Raw genomic sequence first — 19,555 nt, forward strand, 5'->3', positions numbered from 1 at the left:
TTTTTGTAGAATCTGCAAGTGGATATTTGGAGCCGTTTGAGGCCTATGCTGGAAAAGGAAATATCTTCACATAAAAACTGAACAGAAGCATTCTCAGAAACTTCTTTGTGTTGAGTGCATTCAACTCACAGACTTGAACTTACCTGTAGAAAGAGCAGTTTTGAAACACTGTTTTGGTAAAATCTGCAAGTGGTTATTTGGAGCACTTCGAGGCCTGTGCTGGGATATGGAATATCTTCACCTAAAAACTACAGAGAAGCTTTCTCAGAAAGTTCTTCACGATGCATTCATTCAACTCACAGAGTTGAACCTTCCTTTTGATAGAACAGTTTTGAAACACTCTTTTTGTAGAATCTGCAAGAGGATATTTGGAGCGTTTTGAGGCCTATGCTGGAAAAGGAAATATCTTCACCTAAAAACTAGACAGAAGCATCCTCAGAAACTTCTGTGTGATGAGTGCATTCATCTCACAGACTTGAACGTTTCTTTTGACAGAACAGTTTGGAAACATTACGTTTGTAGAATCTGCAAGTGTTTATTCGGAGCACCTTGAGGCCTATGTTGGAAAAGGAAATATCTTCACATAAAAACTAGAGAGAAGGATTCTCAGAAACTTCTTTGTGATGAGTTCATTCAACTCACAGAGTGGAACCTACCAATTGATAGAGAAGTTTGGAAACACTCTTTTTGTAGAATCTGCAAGTGGATATTTGGAGCCGTTTGAGGCCTATGCTGGAAAAGGAAATATCTTCACATAAAAACTGAACAGAAGCATTCTCAGAAACTTCTTTGTGTTGAGTGCATTCAACTCACAGATTTGAACTTACCTGTAGAAAGAGCAGTTTTGAAACACTCTTTTGGTAAAATCTGCAAGTGGTTATTTGGAGCACTTCGAGGCCTGTGCTGGGATATGGAATATCTTCACCTAAAAACTACAGAGAAGCATTCTCAGAAAGTTCTTCATGATGCATTCATTCAACTCACAGAGTTGAACCTTCCTTTTGATAGAACAGTTTTGAAACACTCTTTTTGTAGAATCTGCAAGAGGATATTTGGAGCGTTTTGAGGCCTATGCTGGAAAAGGAAATATCTTCACCTAAAAACTAGACAGAAGCATCCTCAGAAACTTCTGTGTGATGAGTGCATTCAACTCACAGACTTGAACGTTTCTTTTGATAGAACAGTTTGGTAACATTTCGTTTGTAGAATCTGCAAGTGTTTATTCGGAGCACCTTGAGGCCTATGTTGGAAAAGGAAATATCTCCACATAAAAACTAGAGAGAAGGATTCTCAGAAACTTCTTTGTGATGAGTTCATTCAACTCACAGAGTGGAACCTACCAATTGATAGAGAAGTTTGGAAACACTCTTTTTGTAGAATCTGCAAGTGGATATTTGGAGCCGTTTGAGGCCTATGCTGGAAAAGGAAATATCTTCACATAAAAACTGAACAGAAGCATTCTCAGAAACTTCTTTGTGTTGAGTGCATTCAACTCACAGACTTGAACTTACCTGTAGAAAGAGCAGTTTTGAAACACTCTTTTGGTAAAATCTGCAAGTGCTTATTTGGAGCACTTCGAGGCCTGTGCTGGGATATGGAATATCTTCACCTAAAAACTACAGAGAAGCTTTCTCAGAAAGTTCTTCACTATGCATTCATTCAACTCACAGAGTTGAACCTTCCTTTTGATAGAACAGTTTTGAAACACTCTTTTTGTAGAATCTGCAAGAGGATATTTGGAGCGTTTTGAGGCCTATGCTGGAAAAGGAAATATCTTCACCTTAAAACTAGACAGAAGCATCCTCAGAAACTTCTGTGTGATGAGTGCATTCAACTCACAGACTTGAACGTTTCTTTTGATAGAACAGTTTGGAAACATTACGTTTGTAGAATCTGCAAGTGTTTATTCGGAGCACCTTGAGGCCTATGTTGGAAAAGGAAATATCTTCACATAAAAACTAGAGAGAAGGATTCTCAGAAACTTCTTTGTGATGAGTTCATTCAACTCACAGAGTTGAACCTACCAATTGATGATAGAGAAGTTTGGAAACACTCTTTTTGTAGAATCTGCAAGTGGATATTTGGAGCCGTTTGAGGCCTATGCTGGAAAAGGAAATATCTTCACATAAAAACTGAACAGAAGCATTCTCAGAAACTTCTTTGTGTTGAGTGCATTCAACTCACAGACTTGAACTTACCTGTAGAAAGAGCAGTTTTGAAACACTCTTTTGGTAAAATCTGCAAGTGGTTATTTGGAGCACTTCGAGGCCTGTGCTGGGATATGGAATATCTTCACCTAAAAACTACAGAGAAGCATTCTCAGAAAGTTCTTCACGATGCATTCATTCAACTCACAGAGTTGAACCTTCCTTTTGATAGAACAGTTTTGAAACACTCTTTTTGTAGAATCTGCAAGAGGATATTTGGAGCGTTTTGAGGCCTATGCTGGAAAAGGAAATATCTTCACCTAAAAACTAGACAGAAGCATTCTCAGAAACTTCTGTGTGATGAGTGCATTCAACTCACAGACTTGAACGTTTCTTTTGATAGAACAGTTTGGAAACATTACGTTTGTAGAATCTGCAAGTGTTTATTCGGAGCACCTTGAGGCCTATGTTGGAAAAGGAAATATCTTCACATAAAAACTAGAGAGAAGGATTCTCAGAAACTTCTTTGTGATGAGTTCATTCAACTCACAGAGTTGAACCTACCAATTGATAGAGAAGTTTGGAAACACTCTTTTTGTAGAATCTGCAAGTGGATATTTGGAGCCGTTTGAGGCCTATGCTGGAAAAGGAAATATCTTCACATAAAAACTGAACAGAAGCATTCTCAGAAACTTCTTTGTGTTGAGTGCATTCAACTCACAGACTTGAACTTACCTGTAGAAAGAGCAGTTTTGAAACACTCTTTTGGTAAAATCTGCAAGTGGTTATTTGGAGCACTTCGAGGCCTGTGCTGGGATATGGAATATCTTCACCTAAAAACTACAGAGAAGCATTCTCAGAAAGTTCTTCACGATGCATTCATTCAACTCACAGAGTTGAACCTTCCTTTTGATAGAACAGTTTTGAAACACTCTTTTTGTAGAATCTGCAAGAGGATATTTGGAGCGTTTTGAGGCCTATGCTGGAAAAGGAAATATCTTCACCTTAAAACTAGACAGAAGCATCCTCAGAAACTTCTGTGTGATGAGTGCATTCATCTCACAGACTTGAACGTTTCTTTTGATAGAACAGTTTGGAAACATTACGTTTGTAGAATCTGCAAGTGTTTATTCGGAGCACCTTGAGGCCTATGTTGGAAAAGAAAATATCTTCACATAAAAACTAGAGAGAAGGATTCTCAGAAACTTCTTTGTGATGAGTTCATTCAACTCACAGAGTGGAACCTACCAATTGATAGAGAAGTTTGGAAACACTCTTTTTGTAGAATCTGCAAGTGGATATTTGGAGCCGTTTGAGGCCTATGCTGGAAAAGGAAATATCTTCACATAAAAACTGAACAGAAGCATTCTCAGAAACTTCTTTGTGTTGAGTGCATTCAACTCACAGACTTGAACTTAGTTGTAGAAAGAGCAGTTTTGAAACACACTTTTGGTAAAATCTGCAAGTGGTTATTTGGAGCACTTCGAGGCCTGTGCTTTGATATGGAATATCTTCACCTAAAAACTACAGAGAAGCATTCTCAGAAAGTACTTCATGATGCATTCGTTCAACTCACAGAGTTGAACCTTCCTTTTGATAGAACAGTTTTGAAACACTCTTTTTGTAGAATCTGCAAGAGGATATTTGGAGCGTTTTGAGGCCTATGCTGGAAAAGGAAATATCTTCACCTAAAAACTAGACAGAAGCATTCTCAGAAACTTCTGCGTGATGAGTGCATTCAACTCACAGACTTGAACATTTCTTTTGATAGAACAGTTTGGAAACATTACGTTTGTAGAATCGGCAAGTGTTTATTCGGAGCACCTTGAGGCCTATGTTGGAAAAGGAAATATCTTCACATAAAAACTAGAGAGAAGGATTCTCAGAAACTTCTTTGTGATGAGTTCACTCAACTCACAGAGTGGAACCTACCAATTGATAGAGAAGTTTGGAAACACTCTTTTTGTAGAATCTGCAAGTGGATATTTGGAGCCGTTTGAGGCCTATGCTGGAAAAGGAAATATCTTCACATAAAAACTGAACAGAAGCATTCTCAGAAACTTCTTTGTGTTGAGTGCATTCAACTCACAGACTTGAACTTACCTGTAGAAAGAGCAGTTTGAAACACTCTTTTGGTAAAATCTGCAAGTGGTTATTTGGAGCACTTCGAGGCCTGTGCTGGGATATGGAATATCTTCACCTAAAAACTACAGAGAAGCATTCTCAGAAAGTTCTTCACGATGCATTCATTCAACTCACAGAGTTGAACCTTCCTTTTGATAGAACAGTTTTGAAACACTCTTTTTGTAGAATCTGCAAGAGGATATTTGGAGCGTTTTGAGGCCTATGCTGGAAAAGGAAATATCTTCACCTAAAAACTAGACAGAAGCATCCTCAGAAACTTCTGTGTGATGAGTGCATTCAACTCACAGACTTGAACGTTTCTTTTGATAGAACAGTTTGGAAACATTACGTTTGTAGAATCTGCAAGTGTTTATTCGGAGCACCTTGAGGCCTATGTTGGAAAAGGAAATATCTTCACATAAAAACTAGAGAGAAGGATTCTCAAAAACTTCTTTGTGATGAGTTCATTCAACTCACAGAGTTGAACCTACCAATTGATGATAGAGAAGTTTGGAAACCCTCTTTTTGTAGAATCTGCAAGTGGATATTTGGAGCCGTTTGAGGCCTATGCTGGAAAAGGAAATATCTTCACATAAAAACTGAACAGAAGCATTCTCAGAAACTTCTTCTTGTTGAGTGCATTCAACTCACAGACTTGAACTTACCTGTAGAAAGAGCAGTTTTGAAACACTCTTTTGGTAAAATCTGCAAGTGGTTATTTGGAGCACTTCGAGGCCTGTGCTGGGATATGGAATATCTTCACCTAAAAACTACAGAGAAGCATTCTCAGAAAGTTCTTCACGATGCATTCATTCAACTCACAGAGTTGAACCTTCCTTTTGATAGAACAGTTTTGAAACACTCTTTTTGTAGAATCTGCAAGAGGATATTTGGAGCGTTTTGAGGCCTATGCTGGAAAAGGAAATATCTTCACCTAAAAACTAGACAGAAGCATTCTCAGAAACTTCTGTGTGATGAGTGCATTCAACTCACAGACTTGAACGTTTCTTTTGATAGAACAGTTTGGAAACATTACGTTTGTAGAATCTGCAAGTGTTTATTCGGAGCACCTTGAGGCCTATGTTGGAAAAGGAAATATCTTCACATAAAAACTAGAGAGAAGGATTCTCAGAAACTTCTTTGTGATGAGTTCATTCAACTCACAGAGTTGAACCTACCAGTTGATAGAGAAGTTTGGAAACACTCTTTTTGTAGAATCTGCAAGTGGATATTTGGAGCCGTTTGAGGCCTATGCTGGAAAAGGAAATATCTTCACATAAAAACTGAACAGAAGCATTCTCAGAAACTTCTTTGTGTTGAGTGCATTCAACTCACAGACTTGAACTTACCTGTAGAAAGAGCAGTTTTGAAACACTCTTTTGGTAAAATCTGCAAGTGGTTATTTGGAGCACTTCGAGGCCTGTGCTGGGATATGGAATATCTTCACCTAAAAACTACAGAGAAGCATTCTCAGAAAGTTCTTCACGATGCATTCATTCAACTCACAGAGTTGAACCTTCCTTTTGATAGAACAGTTTTGAAACACTCTTTTTGTAGAATCTGCAAGAGGATATTTGGAGCGTTTTGAGGCCTATGCTGGAAAAGGAAATATCTTCACCTTAAAACTAGACAGAAGCATCCTCAGAAACTTCTGTGTGATGAGTGCATTCATCTCACAGACTTGAACGTTTCTTTTGATAGAACAGTTTGGAAACATTACGTTTGTAGAATCTGCAAGTGTTTATTCGGAGCACCTTGAGGCCTATGTTGGAAAAGAAAATATCTTCACATAAAAACTAGAGAGAAGGATTCTCAGAAACTTCTTTGTGATGAGTTCATTCAACTCACAGAGTGGAACCTACCAATTGATAGAGAAGTTTGGAAACACTCTTTTTGTAGAATCTGCAAGTGGATATTTGGAGCCGTTTGAGGCCTATGCTGGAAAAGGAAATATCTTCACATAAAAACTGAACAGAAGCATTCTCAGAAACTTCTTTGTGTTGAGTGCATTCAACTCACAGACTTGAACTTAGTTGTAGAAAGAGCAGTTTTGAAACACACTTTTGGTAAAATCTGCAAGTGGTTATTTGGAGCACTTCGAGGCCTGTGCTTTGATATGGAATATCTTCACCTAAAAACTACAGAGAAGCATTCTCAGAAAGTACTTCATGATGCATTCGTTCAACTCACAGAGTTGAACCTTCCTTTTGATAGAACAGTTTTGAAACACTCTTTTTGTAGAATCTGCAAGAGGATATTTGGAGCGTTTTGAGGCCTATGCTGGAAAAGGAAATATCTTCACCTAAAAACTAGACAGAAGCATTCTCAGAAACTTCTGCGTGATGAGTGCATTCAACTCACAGACTTGAACATTTCTTTTGATAGAACAGTTTGGAAACATTACGTTTGTAGAATCGGCAAGTGTTTATTCGGAGCACCTTGAGGCCTATGTTGGAAAAGGAAATATCTTCACATAAAAACTAGAGAGAAGGATTCTCAGAAACTTCTTTGTGATGAGTTCATTCAACTCACAGAGTGGAACCTACCAATTGATAGAGAAGTTTGGAAACACTCTTTTTGTAGAATCTGCAAGTGGATATTTGGAGCCGTTTGAGGCCTATGCTGGAAAAGGAAATATCTTCACATAAAAACTGAACAGAAGCATTCTCAGAAACTTCTTTGTGTTGAGTGCATTCAACTCACAGACTTGAACTTACCTGTAGAAAGAGCAGTTTTGAAACACTCTTTTGGTAAAATCTGCAAGTGGTTATTTGGAGCACTTCGAGGCCTGTGCTGGGATATGGAATATCTTCACCTAAAAACTACAGAGAAGCATTCTCAGAAAGTTCTTCACGATGCATTCATTCAACTCACAGAGTTGAACCTTCCTTTTGATAGAACAGTTTTGAAACACTCTTTTTGTAGAATCTGCAAGAGGATATTTGGAGCGTTTTGAGGCCTATGCTGGAAAAGGAAATATCTTCACCTAAAAACTAGACAGAAGCATCCTCAGAAACTTCTGTGTGATGAGTGCATTCAACTCACAGACTTGAACGTTTCTTTTGATAGAACAGTTTGGAAACATTACGTTTGTAGAATCTGCAAGTGTTTATTCGGAGCACCTTGAGGCCTATGTTGGAAAAGGAAATATCTTCCCATAAAAACTAGAGAGAAGGATTCTCAAAAACTTCTTTGTGATGAGTTCATTCAACTCACAGAGTTGAACCTACCAATTGATGATAGAGAAGTTTGGAAACACTCTTTTTGTAGAATCTGCAAGTGGATATTTGGAGCCGTTTGAGGCCTATGCTGGAAAAGGAAATATCTTCACATAAAAACTGAACAGAAGCATTCTCAGAAACTTCTTCTTGTTGAGTGCATTCAACTCACAGATTTGAACTTACCTGTAGAAAGAGCAGTTTTGAAACACTCTTTTGGTAAAATCTGCAAGTGGTTATTTGGAGCACTTCGAGGCCTGTGCTGGGATATGGAATATCTTCACCTAAAAACTACAGAGAAGCATTCTCAGAAAGTTCTTCACGATGCATTCATTCAACTCACAGAGTTGAACCTTCCTTTTGATAGAACAGTTTTGAAACACTCTTTTTGTAGAATCTGCAAGAGGATATTTGGAGCGTTTTGAGGCCTATGCTGGAAAAGGAAATATCTTCACCTAAAAACTAGACAGAAGCATCCTCAGAAACTTCTGTGTGATGAGTGCATTCAACTCACAGACTTGAACGTTTCTTTTGATAGAACAGTTTGGTAACATTACGTTTGTAGAATCTGCAAGTGTTTATTCGGAGCACCTTGAGGCCTATGTTGGAAAAGGAAATATCATCACATAAAAACTAGAGAGAAGGATTCTCAGAAACTTCTTTCTGATGAGTTCATTCAACTCACAGAGTGGAACCTACCAATTGATAGAGAAGTTTGGAAACACTCTTTTTGTAGAATCTGCAAGAGGATATTTGGAGCGTTTTGAGGCCTATGCTGGAAAAGGAAATATCTTCACCTAAAAACTAGACAGAAGCATTCTCAGAAACTTCTGTGTGATGAGTGCATTCAACTCACAGACTTGAACGTTTCTTTTGATAGAACAGTTTGGAAACATTACGTTTGTAGAATCTGCAAGTGTTTATTCGGAGCACCTTGAGGCCTATGTTGGAAAAGGAAATATCTTCACATAAAAACTAGAGAGAAGGATTCTCAGAAACTTCTTTGTGATGAGTTCATTCAACTCACAGAGTGGAACCTACCAATTGATAGAGAAGTTTGGAAACACTCTTTTTGTAGAATCTGCAAGTGGATATTTGGAGCCGTTTGAGGCCTATGCTGGAAAAGGAAATATCTTCACATAAAAACTGAACAGAAGCATTCTCAGAAACTTCTTTGTGTTGAGTGCATTCAACTCACAGACTTGAACTTACCTGTAGAAAGAGCAGTTTTCAAACACTCTTTTGGTAAAATCTGCAAGTGGTTATTTGGAGCACTTCGAGGCCTGTGCTGGGATATGGAATATCTTCACCTAAAAACTACAGAGAAGCATTCTCAGAAAGTTCTTCACGATGCATTCATTCAACTCACAGAGTTGAACCTTCCTTTTGATAGAACAGTTTTGAAACACTCTTTTTGTAGAATCTGCAAGAGGATATTTGGAGCGTTTTGAGGCCTATGCTGGAAAAGGAAATATCTTCACCTAAAAACTAGACAGAAGCATCCTCAGAAACTTCTGTGTGATGAGTGCATTCAACTCACAGACTTGAACGTTTCTTTTGATAGAACAGTTTGGAAACATTACGTTTGTAGAATCTGCAAGTGTTTATTCGGAGCACATTGAGGCCTATGTTGGAAAAGGAAATATCTTCACATAAAAACTAGAGAGAAGGATTCTCAGAAACTTCTTTGTGATGAGTTCATTCAACTCACAGAGTTGAACCTACCAATTGATGATAGAGAAGTTTGGAAACACTCTTTTTGTAGAATCTGCAAGTGGATATTTGGAGCCGTTTGAGGCCTATGCTGGAAAAGGAAATATCTTCACATAAAAACTGAACAGAAGCATTCTCAGAAACTTCTTCTTGTTGAGTGCATTCAACTCACAGATTTGAACTTACCTGTAGAAAGAGCAGTTTTGAAACACTCTTTTGGTAAAATCTGCAAGTGGTTATTTGGAGCACTTCGAGGCCTGTGCTGGGATATGGAATATCTTCACCTAAAAACTACAGAGAAGCATTCTCAGAAAGTTCTTCACGATGCATTCATTCAACTCACAGAGTTGAACCTTCCTTTTGATAGAACAGTTTTGAAACACTCTTTTTGTAGAATCTGCAAGAGGATATTTGGAGCGTTTTGAGGCCTATGCTGGAAAAGGAAATATCTTCACCTAAAAACTAGACAGAAGCATCCTCAGAAACTTCTGTGTGATGAGTGCATTCAACTCACAGACTTGAACGTTTCTTTTGATAGAACAGTTTGGTAACATTACGTTTGTAGAATCTGCAAGTGTTTATTCGGAGCACCTTGAGGCCTATGTTGGAAAAGGAAATATCATCACATAAAAACTAGAGAGAAGGATTCTCAGAAACTTCTTTCTGATGAGTTCATTCAACTCACAGAGTGGAACCTACCAATTGATAGAGAAGTTTGGAAACACTCTTTTTGTAGAATCTGCAAGAGGATATTTGGAGCGTTTTGAGGCCTATGCTGGAAAAGGAAATATCTTCACCTAAAAACTAGACAGAAGCATTCTCAGAAACTTCTGTGTGATGAGTGCATTCAACTCACAGACTTGAACGTTTCTTTTGATAGAACAGTTTGGAAACATTACGTTTGTAGAATCTGCAAGTGTTTATTCGGAGCACCTTGAGGCCTATGTTGGAAAAGGAAATATCTTCACATAAAAACTAGAGAGAAGGATTCTCAGAAACTTCTTTGTGATGAGTTCATTCAACTCACAGAGTGGAACCTACCAATTGATAGAGAAGTTTGGAAACACTCTTTTTGTAGAATCTGCAAGTGGATATTTGGAGCCGTTTGAGGCCTATGCTGGAAAAGGAAATATCTTCACATAAAAACTGAACAGAAGCATTCTCAGAAACTTCTTTGTGTTGAGTGCATTCAACTCACAGACTTGAACTTACCTGTAGAAAGAGCAGTTTTCAAACACTCTTTTGGTAAAATCTGCAAGTGGTTATTTGGAGCACTTCGAGGCCTGTGCTGGGATATGGAATATCTTCACCTAAAAACTACAGAGAAGCATTCTCAGAAAGTTCTTCACGATGCATTCATTCAACTCACAGAGTTGAACCTTCCTTTTGATAGAACAGTTTTGAAACACTCTTTTTGTAGAATCTGCAAGAGGATATTTGGAGCGTTTTGAGGCCTATGCTGGAAAAGGAAATATCTTCACCTAAAAACTAGACAGAAGCATCCTCAGAAACTTCTGTGTGATGAGTGCATTCAACTCACAGACTTGAACGTTTCTTTTGATAGAACAGTTTGGAAACATTACGTTTGTAGAATCTGCAAGTGTTTATTCGGAGCACATTGAGGCCTATGTTGGAAAAGGAAATATCTTCACATAAAAACTAGAGAGAAGGATTCTCAGAAACTTCTTTGTGATGAGTTCATTCAACTCACAGAGTTGAACCTACCAATTGATGATAGAGAAGTTTGGAAACACTCTTTTTGTAGAATCTGCAAGTGGATATTTGGAGCCGTTTGAGGCCTATGCTGGAAAAGGAAATATCTTCACATAAAAACTGAACAGAAGCATTCTCAGAAACTTCTTTGTGTTGAGTGCATTCAACTCACAGACTTGAACTTACCTGTAGAAAGAGCAGTTTTGAAACACTCTTTTGGTAAAATCTGCAAGTGGTTATTTGGAGCACTTCGAGGCCTGTGCTGGGATATGGAATATCTTCACCTAAAAACTACAGAGAAGCATTCTCAGAAAGTTCTTCACGATGCATTCATTCAACTCACAGAGTTGAACCTTCCTTTTGATAGAACAGTTTTGAAACACTCTTTTTGTAGAATCTGCAAGAGGATATTTGGAGCGTTTTGAGGCCTATGCTGGAAAAGGAAATATCTTCACCTTAAAACTAGACAGAAGCATCCTCAGAAACTTCTGTGTGATGAGTGCATTCATCTCACAGACTTGAACGTTTCTTTTGATAGAACAGTTTGGAAACATTACGTTTGTAGAATCTGCAAGTGTTTATTCGGAGCACCTTGAGGCCTATGTTGGAAAAGAAAATATCTTCACATAAAAACTAGAGAGAAGGATTCTCAGAAACTTCTTTGTGATGAGTTCATTCAACTCACAGAGTGGAACCTACCAATTGATAGAGAAGTTTGGAAACACTCTTTTTGTAGAATCTGCAAGTGGATATTTGGAGCCGTTTGAGGCCTATGCTGGAAAAGGAAATATCTTCACATAAAAACTGAACAGAAGCATTCTCAGAAACTTCTTTGTGTTGAGTGCATTCAACTCACAGACTTGAACTTAGTTGTAGAAAGAGCAGTTTTGAAACACACTTTTGGTAAAATCTGCAAGTGGTTATTTGGAGCACTTCGAGGCCTGTGCTTTGATATGGAATATCTTCACCTAAAAACTACAGAGAAGCATTCTCAGAAAGTACTTCATGATGCATTCGTTCAACTCACAGAGTTGAACCTTCCTTTTGATAGAACAGTTTTGAAACACTCTTTTTGTAGAATCTGCAAGAGGATATTTGGAGCGTTTTGAGGCCTATGCTGGAAAAGGAAATATCTTCACCTAAAAACTAGACAGAAGCATTCTCAGAAACTTCTGCGTGATGAGTGCATTCAACTCACAGACTTGAACATTTCTTTTGATAGAACAGTTTGGAAACATTACGTTTGTAGAATCGGCAAGTGTTTATTCGGAGCACCTTGAGGCCTATGTTGGAAAAGGAAATATCTTCACATAAAAACTAGAGAGAAGGATTCTCAGAAACTTCTTTGTGATGAGTTCATTCAACTCACAGAGTGGAACCTACCAATTGATAGAGAAGTTTGGAAACACTCTTTTTGTAGAATCTGCAAGTGGATATTTGGAGCCGTTTGAGGCCTATGCTGGAAAAGGAAATATCTTCACATAAAAACTGAACAGAAGCATTCTCAGAAACTTCTTTGTGTTGAGTGCATTCAACTCACAGACTTGAACTTACCTGTAGAAAGAGCAGTTTTGAAACACTCTTTTGGTAAAATCTGCAAGTGGTTATTTGGAGCACTTCGAGGCCTGTGCTGGGATATGGAATATCTTCACCTAAAAACTACAGAGAAGCATTCTCAGAAAGTTCTTCACGATGCATTCATTCAACTCACAGAGTTGAACCTTCCTTTTGATAGAACAGTTTTGAAACACTCTTTTTGTAGAATCTGCAAGAGGATATTTGGAGCGTTTTGAGGCCTATGCTGGAAAAGGAAATATCTTCACCTAAAAACTAGACAGAAGCATCCTCAGAAACTTCTGTGTGATGAGTGCATTCAACTCACAGACTTGAACGTTTCTTTTGATAGAACAGTTTGGAAACATTACGTTTGTAGAATCTGCAAGTGTTTATTCGGAGCACCTTGAGGCCTATGTTGGAAAAGGAAATATCTTCCCATAAAAACTAGAGAGAAGGATTCTCAAAAACTTCTTTGTGATGAGTTCATTCAACTCACAGAGTTGAACCTACCAATTGATGATAGAGAAGTTTGGAAACACTCTTTTTGTAGAATCTGCAAGTGGATATTTGGAGCCGTTTGAGGCCTATGCTGGAAAAGGAAATATCTTCACATAAAAACTGAACAGAAGCATTCTCAGAAACTTCTTCTTGTTGAGTGCATTCAACTCACAGATTTGAACTTACCTGTAGAAAGAGCAGTTTTGAAACACTCTTTTGGTAAAATCTGCAAGTGGTTATTTGGAGCACTTCGAGGCCTGTGCTGGGATATGGAATATCTTCACCTAAAAACTACAGAGAAGCATTCTCAGAAAGTTCTTCACGATGCATTCATTCAACTCACAGAGTTGAACCTTCCTTTTGATAGAACAGTTTTGAAACACTCTTTTTGTAGAATCTGCAAGAGGATATTTGGAGCGTTTTGAGGCCTATGCTGGAAAAGGAAATATCTTCACCTAAAAACTAGACAGAAGCATCCTCAGAAACTTCTGTGTGATGAGTGCATTCAACTCACAGACTTGAACGTTTCTTTTGATAGAACAGTTTGGTAACATTACGTTTGTAGAATCTGCAAGTGTTTATTCGGAGCACCTTGAGGCCTATGTTGGAAAAGGAAATATCATCACATAAAAACTAGAGAGAAGGATTCTCAGAAACTTCTTTGTGATGAGTTCATTCAACTCACAGAGTGGAACCTACCAATTGATAGAGAAGTTTGGAAACACTCTTTTTGTAGAATCTGCAAGTGGATATTTGGAGCCGTTTGAGGCCTATGCTGGAAAAGGAAATATCTTCACATAAAAACTGAACAGAAGCATTCTCAGAAACTTCTTTGTGTTGAGTGCATTCAACTCACAGAGTTGAACTTACCTGTAGAAAGAGCAGTTTTCAAACACTCTTTTGGTAAAATCTGCAAGTGGTTATTTGGAGCACTTCGAGGCCTGTGCTGGGATATGGAATATCTTCACCTAAAAACTACAGAGAAGCATTCTCAGAAAGTTCTTCACGATGCATTCATTCAACTCACAGAGTTGAACCTTCCTTTTGATAGAACAGTTTTGAAACACTCTTTTTGTAGAATATGCAAGAGGATATTTGGAGCGTTTTGAGGCCTATGCTGGAAAAGGAAATATCTTCACCTAAAAACTAGACAGAAGCATCCTCAGAAACTTCTGTGTGATGAGTGCATTCAACTCACAGACTTGAACGTTTCTTTTGATAGAACAGTTTGGAAACATTACGTTTGTAGAATCTGCAAGTGTTTATTCGGAGCACATTGAGGCCTATGTTGGAAAAGGAAATATCTTCACATAAAAACTAGAGAGAAGGATTCTCAGAAACTTCTTTGTGATGAGTTCATTCAACTCACAGAGTTGAACCTACCAATTGATGATAGAGAAGTTTGGAAACACTCTTTTTGTAGAATCTGCAAGTGGATATTTGGAGCCGTTTGAGGCCTATGCTGGAAAAGGAAATATCTTCACATAAAAACTGAACAGAAGCATTCTCAGAAACTTCTTTGTGTTGAGTGCATTCAACTCACAGATTTGAACTTACCTGTAGAAAGAGCAGTTTTGAAACACTCTTTTGGTAAAATCTGCAAGTGGTTATTTGGAGCACTTCGAGGCCTGTGCTGGGATATGGAATATCTTCACCTAAAAACTACAGAGAAGCATTCTCAGAAAGTTCTTCACGATGCATTCATTCAACTCACACTGTTGAACCTTCCTTTTGATAGAACAGTTTTGAAACACTCTTTTTGTAGAATCTGCAAGAGGATATTTGGAGCGTTTTGAGGCCTATGCTGGAAAAGGAAATATCTTCACCTAAAAACTAGACAGAAGCATCCTCAGAAACTTCTGTGTGATGAGTGCATTCAACTCACAGACTTGAACGTTTCCTTTGATAGAACAGTTTGGTAACATTACCTTTGTAGAATCTGCAAGTGTTTATTCGGAGCACCTTGAGGCCTATGTTGGAAAAGGAAATATCTCCACATAAAAACTAGAGAGAAGGACTCTCAGAAACTTCTTTGTGATGAGTTCATTCAACTCACAGAGTGGAACCTACCAATTGATAGAGAAGTTTGGAAACACTCTTTTTGTAGAATCTGCAAGTGGATATTTGGAGCCGTTTGAGGCCTATGCTGGAAAAGGAAATATCTTCACATAAAAACTGAACAGAAGCATTCTCAGAAACTTCTTTGTGTTGAGTGCATTCAACTCACAGACTTGAACTTACCTGTAGAAAGAGCAGTTTTGAAACACTCTTTTGGTAAAATCTGCAAGTGGTTATTTGGAGCACTTCGAGGCCTGTGCTGGGATATGGAATATCTTCACCTAAAAACTACAGAGAAGCATTCTCAGAAAGTTCTTCACGATGCATTCATTCAACTCACAGAGTTGAACCTTCCTTTTGATAGAACAGTTTTGAAACACTCTTTTTGTAGAATCTGCAAGAGGATATTTGGAGCGTTTTGAGGCCTATGCTGGAAAAGGAAATATCTTCACCTAAAAACTAGACAGAAGCATTCTCAGAAACTTCTGTGTGATGAGTGCATTCAACTCACAGACTTGAACGTTTCTTTTGATAGAACAGTTTGGAAACATTACGTTTGTAGAATCTGCAAGTGTTTATTCGGAGCACCTTGAGGCCTATGTTGGAAAAGGAAATATCTTCACATAAAAACTAGAGAGAAGGATTCTCAGAAACTTCTTTGTGATGAGTTCATTCAACTCACAGAGTTGAACCTACCAATTGATAGAGAAGTTTGGAAACACTCTTTTTGTAGAATCTGCAAGTGGATATTTGGAGCCGTTTGAGGCCTATGCTGGAAAAGGAAATATCTTCACATAAAAACTGAACAGAAGCATTCTCAGAAACTTCTTTGTGTTGAGTGCATTCAACTCACAGACTTGAACTTACCTGTAGAAAGAGCAGTTTTGAAACACTCTTTTGGTAAAATCTGCAAGTGGTTATTTGGAGCACTTCGAGGCCTGTGCTGGGATATGGAATATCTTCACCTAAAAACTACAGAGAAGCATTCTCAGAAAGTTCTTCACGATGCATTCATTCAACTCACAGAGTTGAACCTTCCTTTTGATAGAACAGTTTTGAAACACTCTTTTTGTAGAATCTGCAAGAGGATATTTGGAGCGTTTTGAGGCCTATGCTGGAAAAGGAAATATCTTCACCTTAAAACTAGACAGAAGCATCCTCAGAAACTTCTGTGTGATGAGTGCATTCATCTCACAGACTTGAACGTTTCTTTTGATAGAACAGTTTGGAAACATTACGTTTGTAGAATCTGCAAGTGTTTATTCGGAGCACCTTGAGGCCTATGTTGGAAAAGAAAATATCTTCACATAAAAACTAGAGAGAAGGATTCTCAGAAACTTCTTTGTGATGAGTTCATTCAACTCACAGAGTGGAACCTACCAATTGATAGAGAAGTTTGGAAACACTCTTTTTGTAGAATCTGCAAGTGGATATTTGGAGCCGTTTGAGGCCTATGCTGGAAAAGGAAATATCTTCACATAAAAACTGAACAGAAGCATTCTCAGAAACTTCTTTGTGTTGAGTGCATTCAACTCACAGACTTGAACTTAGTTGTAGAAAGAGCAGTTTTGAAACACACTTTTGGTAAAATCTGCAAGTGGTTATTTGGAGCACTTCGAGGCCTGTGCTTTGATATGGAATATCTTCACCTAAAAACTACAGAGAAGCATTCTCAGAAAGTACTTCATGATGCATTCGTTCAACTCACAGAGTTGAACCTTCCTTTTGATAGAACAGTTTTGAAACACTCTTTTTGTAGAATCTGCAAGAGGATATTTGGAGCGTTTTGAGGCCTATGCTGGAAAAGGAAATATCTTCACCTAAAAACTAGACAGAAGCATTCTCAGAAACTTCTGCGTGATGAGTGCATTCAACTCACAGACTTGAACATTTCTTTTGATAGAACAGTTTGGAAACATTACGTTTGTAGAATCGGCAAGTGTTTATTCGGAGCACCTTGAGGCCTATGTTGGAAAAGGAAATATCTTCACATAAAAACTAGAGAGAAGGATTCTCAGAAACTTCTTTGTGATGAGTTCACTCAACTCACAGAGTGGAACCTACCAATTGATAGAGAAGTTTGGAAACACTCTTTTTGTAGAATCTGCAAGTGGATATTTGGAGCCGTTTGAGGCCTATGCTGGAAAAGGAAATATCTTCACATAAAAACTGAACAGAAGCATTCTCAGAAACTTCTTTGTGTTGAGTGCATTCAACTCACAGACTTGAACTTACCTGTAGAAAGAGCAGTTTTGAAACACTCTTTTGGTAAAATCTGCAAGTGGTTATTTGGAGCACTTCGAGGCCTGTGCTGGGATATGGAATATCTTCACCTAAAAACTACAGAGAAGCATTCTCAGAAAGTTCTTCACGATGCATTCATTCAACTCACAGAGTTGAACCTTCCTTTTGATAGAACAGTTTTGAAACACTCTTTTTGTAGAATCTGCAAGAGGATATTTGGAGCGTTTTGAGGCCTATGCTGGAAAAGGAAATATCTTCACCTAAAAACTAGACAGAAGCATCCTCAGAAACTTCTGTGTGATGAGTGCATTCAACTCACAGACTTGAACGTTTCTTTTGATAGAACAGTTTGGAAACATTACGTTTGTAGAATCTGCAAGTGTTTATTCGGAGCACCTTGAGGCCTATGTTGGAAAAGGAAATATCTTCACATAAAAACTAGAGAGAAGGATTCTCAAAAACTTCTTTGTGATGAGTTCATTCAACTCACAGAGTTGAACCTACCAATTGATGATAGAGAAGTTTGGAAACCCTCTTTTTGTAGAATCTGCAAGTGGATATTTGGAGCCGTTTGAGGCCTATGCTGGAAAAGGAAATATCTTCACATAAAAACTGAACAGAAGCATTCTCAGAAACTTCTTCTTGTTGAGTGCATTCAACTCACAGACTTGAACTTACCTGTAGAAAGAGCAGTTTTGAAACACTCTTTTGGTAAAATCTGCAAGTGGTTATTTGGAGCACTTCGAGGCCTGTGCTGGGATATGGAATATCTTCACCTAAAAACTACAGAGAAGCATTCTCAGAAAGTTCTTCACGATGCATTCATTCAACTCACAGAGTTGAACCTTCCTTTTGATAGAACAGTTTTGAAACACTCTTTTTGTAGAATCTGCAAGAGGATATTTGGAGCGTTTTGAGGCCTATGCTGGAAAAGGAAATATCTTCACCTAAAAACTACACAGAAGCATTCTCAGAAACTTCTGTGTGATGAGTGCATTCAACTCACAGACTTGAACGTTTCTTTTGATAGAACAGTTTGGAAACATTACGTTTGTAGAATCTGCAAGTGTTTATTCGGAGCACCTTGAGGCCTATGTTGGAAAAGGAAATATCTTCACATAAAAACTAGAGAGAAGGATTCTCAGAAACTTCTTTGTGATGAGTTCATTCAACTCACAGAGTTGAACCTACCAGTTGATAGAGAAGTTTGGAAACACTCTTTTTGTAGAATCTGCAAGTGGATATTTGGAGCCGTTTGAGGCCTATGCTGGAAAAGGAAATATCTTCACATAAAAACTGAACAGAAGCATTCTCAGAAACTTCTTTGTGTTGAGTGCATTCAACTCACAGACTTGAACTTACCTGTAGAAAGAGCAGTTTTGAAACACTCTTTTGGTAAAATCTGCAAGTGGTTATTTGGAGCACTTCGAGGCCTGTGCTGGGATATGGAATATCTTCACCTAAAAACTACAGAGAAGCATTCTCAGAAAGTTCTTCACGATGCATTCATTCAACTCACAGAGTTGAACCTTCCTTTTGATAGAACAGTTTTGAAACACTCTTTTTGTAGAATCTGCAAGAGGATATTTGGAGCGTTTTGAGGCCTATGCTGGAAAAGGAAATATCTTCACCTTAAAACTAGACAGAAGCATCCTCAGAAACTTCTGTGTGATGAGTGCATTCATCTCACAGACTTGAACGTTTCTTTTGATAGAACAGTTTGGAAACATTACGTTTGTAGAATCTGCAAGTGTTTATTCGGAGCACCTTGAGGCCTATGTTGGAAAAGAAAATATCTTCACATAAAAACTAGAGAGAAGGATTCTCAGAAACTTCTTTGTGATGAGTTCATTCAACTCACAGAGTGGAACCTACCAATTGATAGAGAAGTTTGGAAACACTCTTTTTGTAGAATCTGCAAGTGGATATTTGGAGCCGTTTGAGGCCTATGCTGGAAAAGGAAATATCTTCACATAAAAACTGAACAGAAGCATTCTCAGAAACTTCTTTGTGTTGAGTGCATTCAACTCACAGACTTGAACTTAGTTGTAGAAAGAGCAGTTTTGAAACACACTTTTGGTAAAATCTGCAAGTGGTTATTTGGAGCACTTCGAGGCCTGTGCTTTGATATGGAATATCTTCACCTAAAAACTACAGAGAAGCATTCTCAGAAAGTACTTCATGATGCATTCGTTCAACTCACAGAGTTGAACCTTCCTTTTGATAGAACAGTTTTGAAACACTCTTTTTGTAGAATCTGCAAGAGGATATTTGGAGCGTTTT

Source organism: Pongo abelii, chromosome 14 (genome assembly GCF_028885655.2).
Source record: "Pongo abelii isolate AG06213 chromosome 14, NHGRI_mPonAbe1-v2.0_pri, whole genome shotgun sequence".
NCBI lineage: Eukaryota > Metazoa > Chordata > Mammalia > Primates > Hominidae > Pongo > Pongo abelii.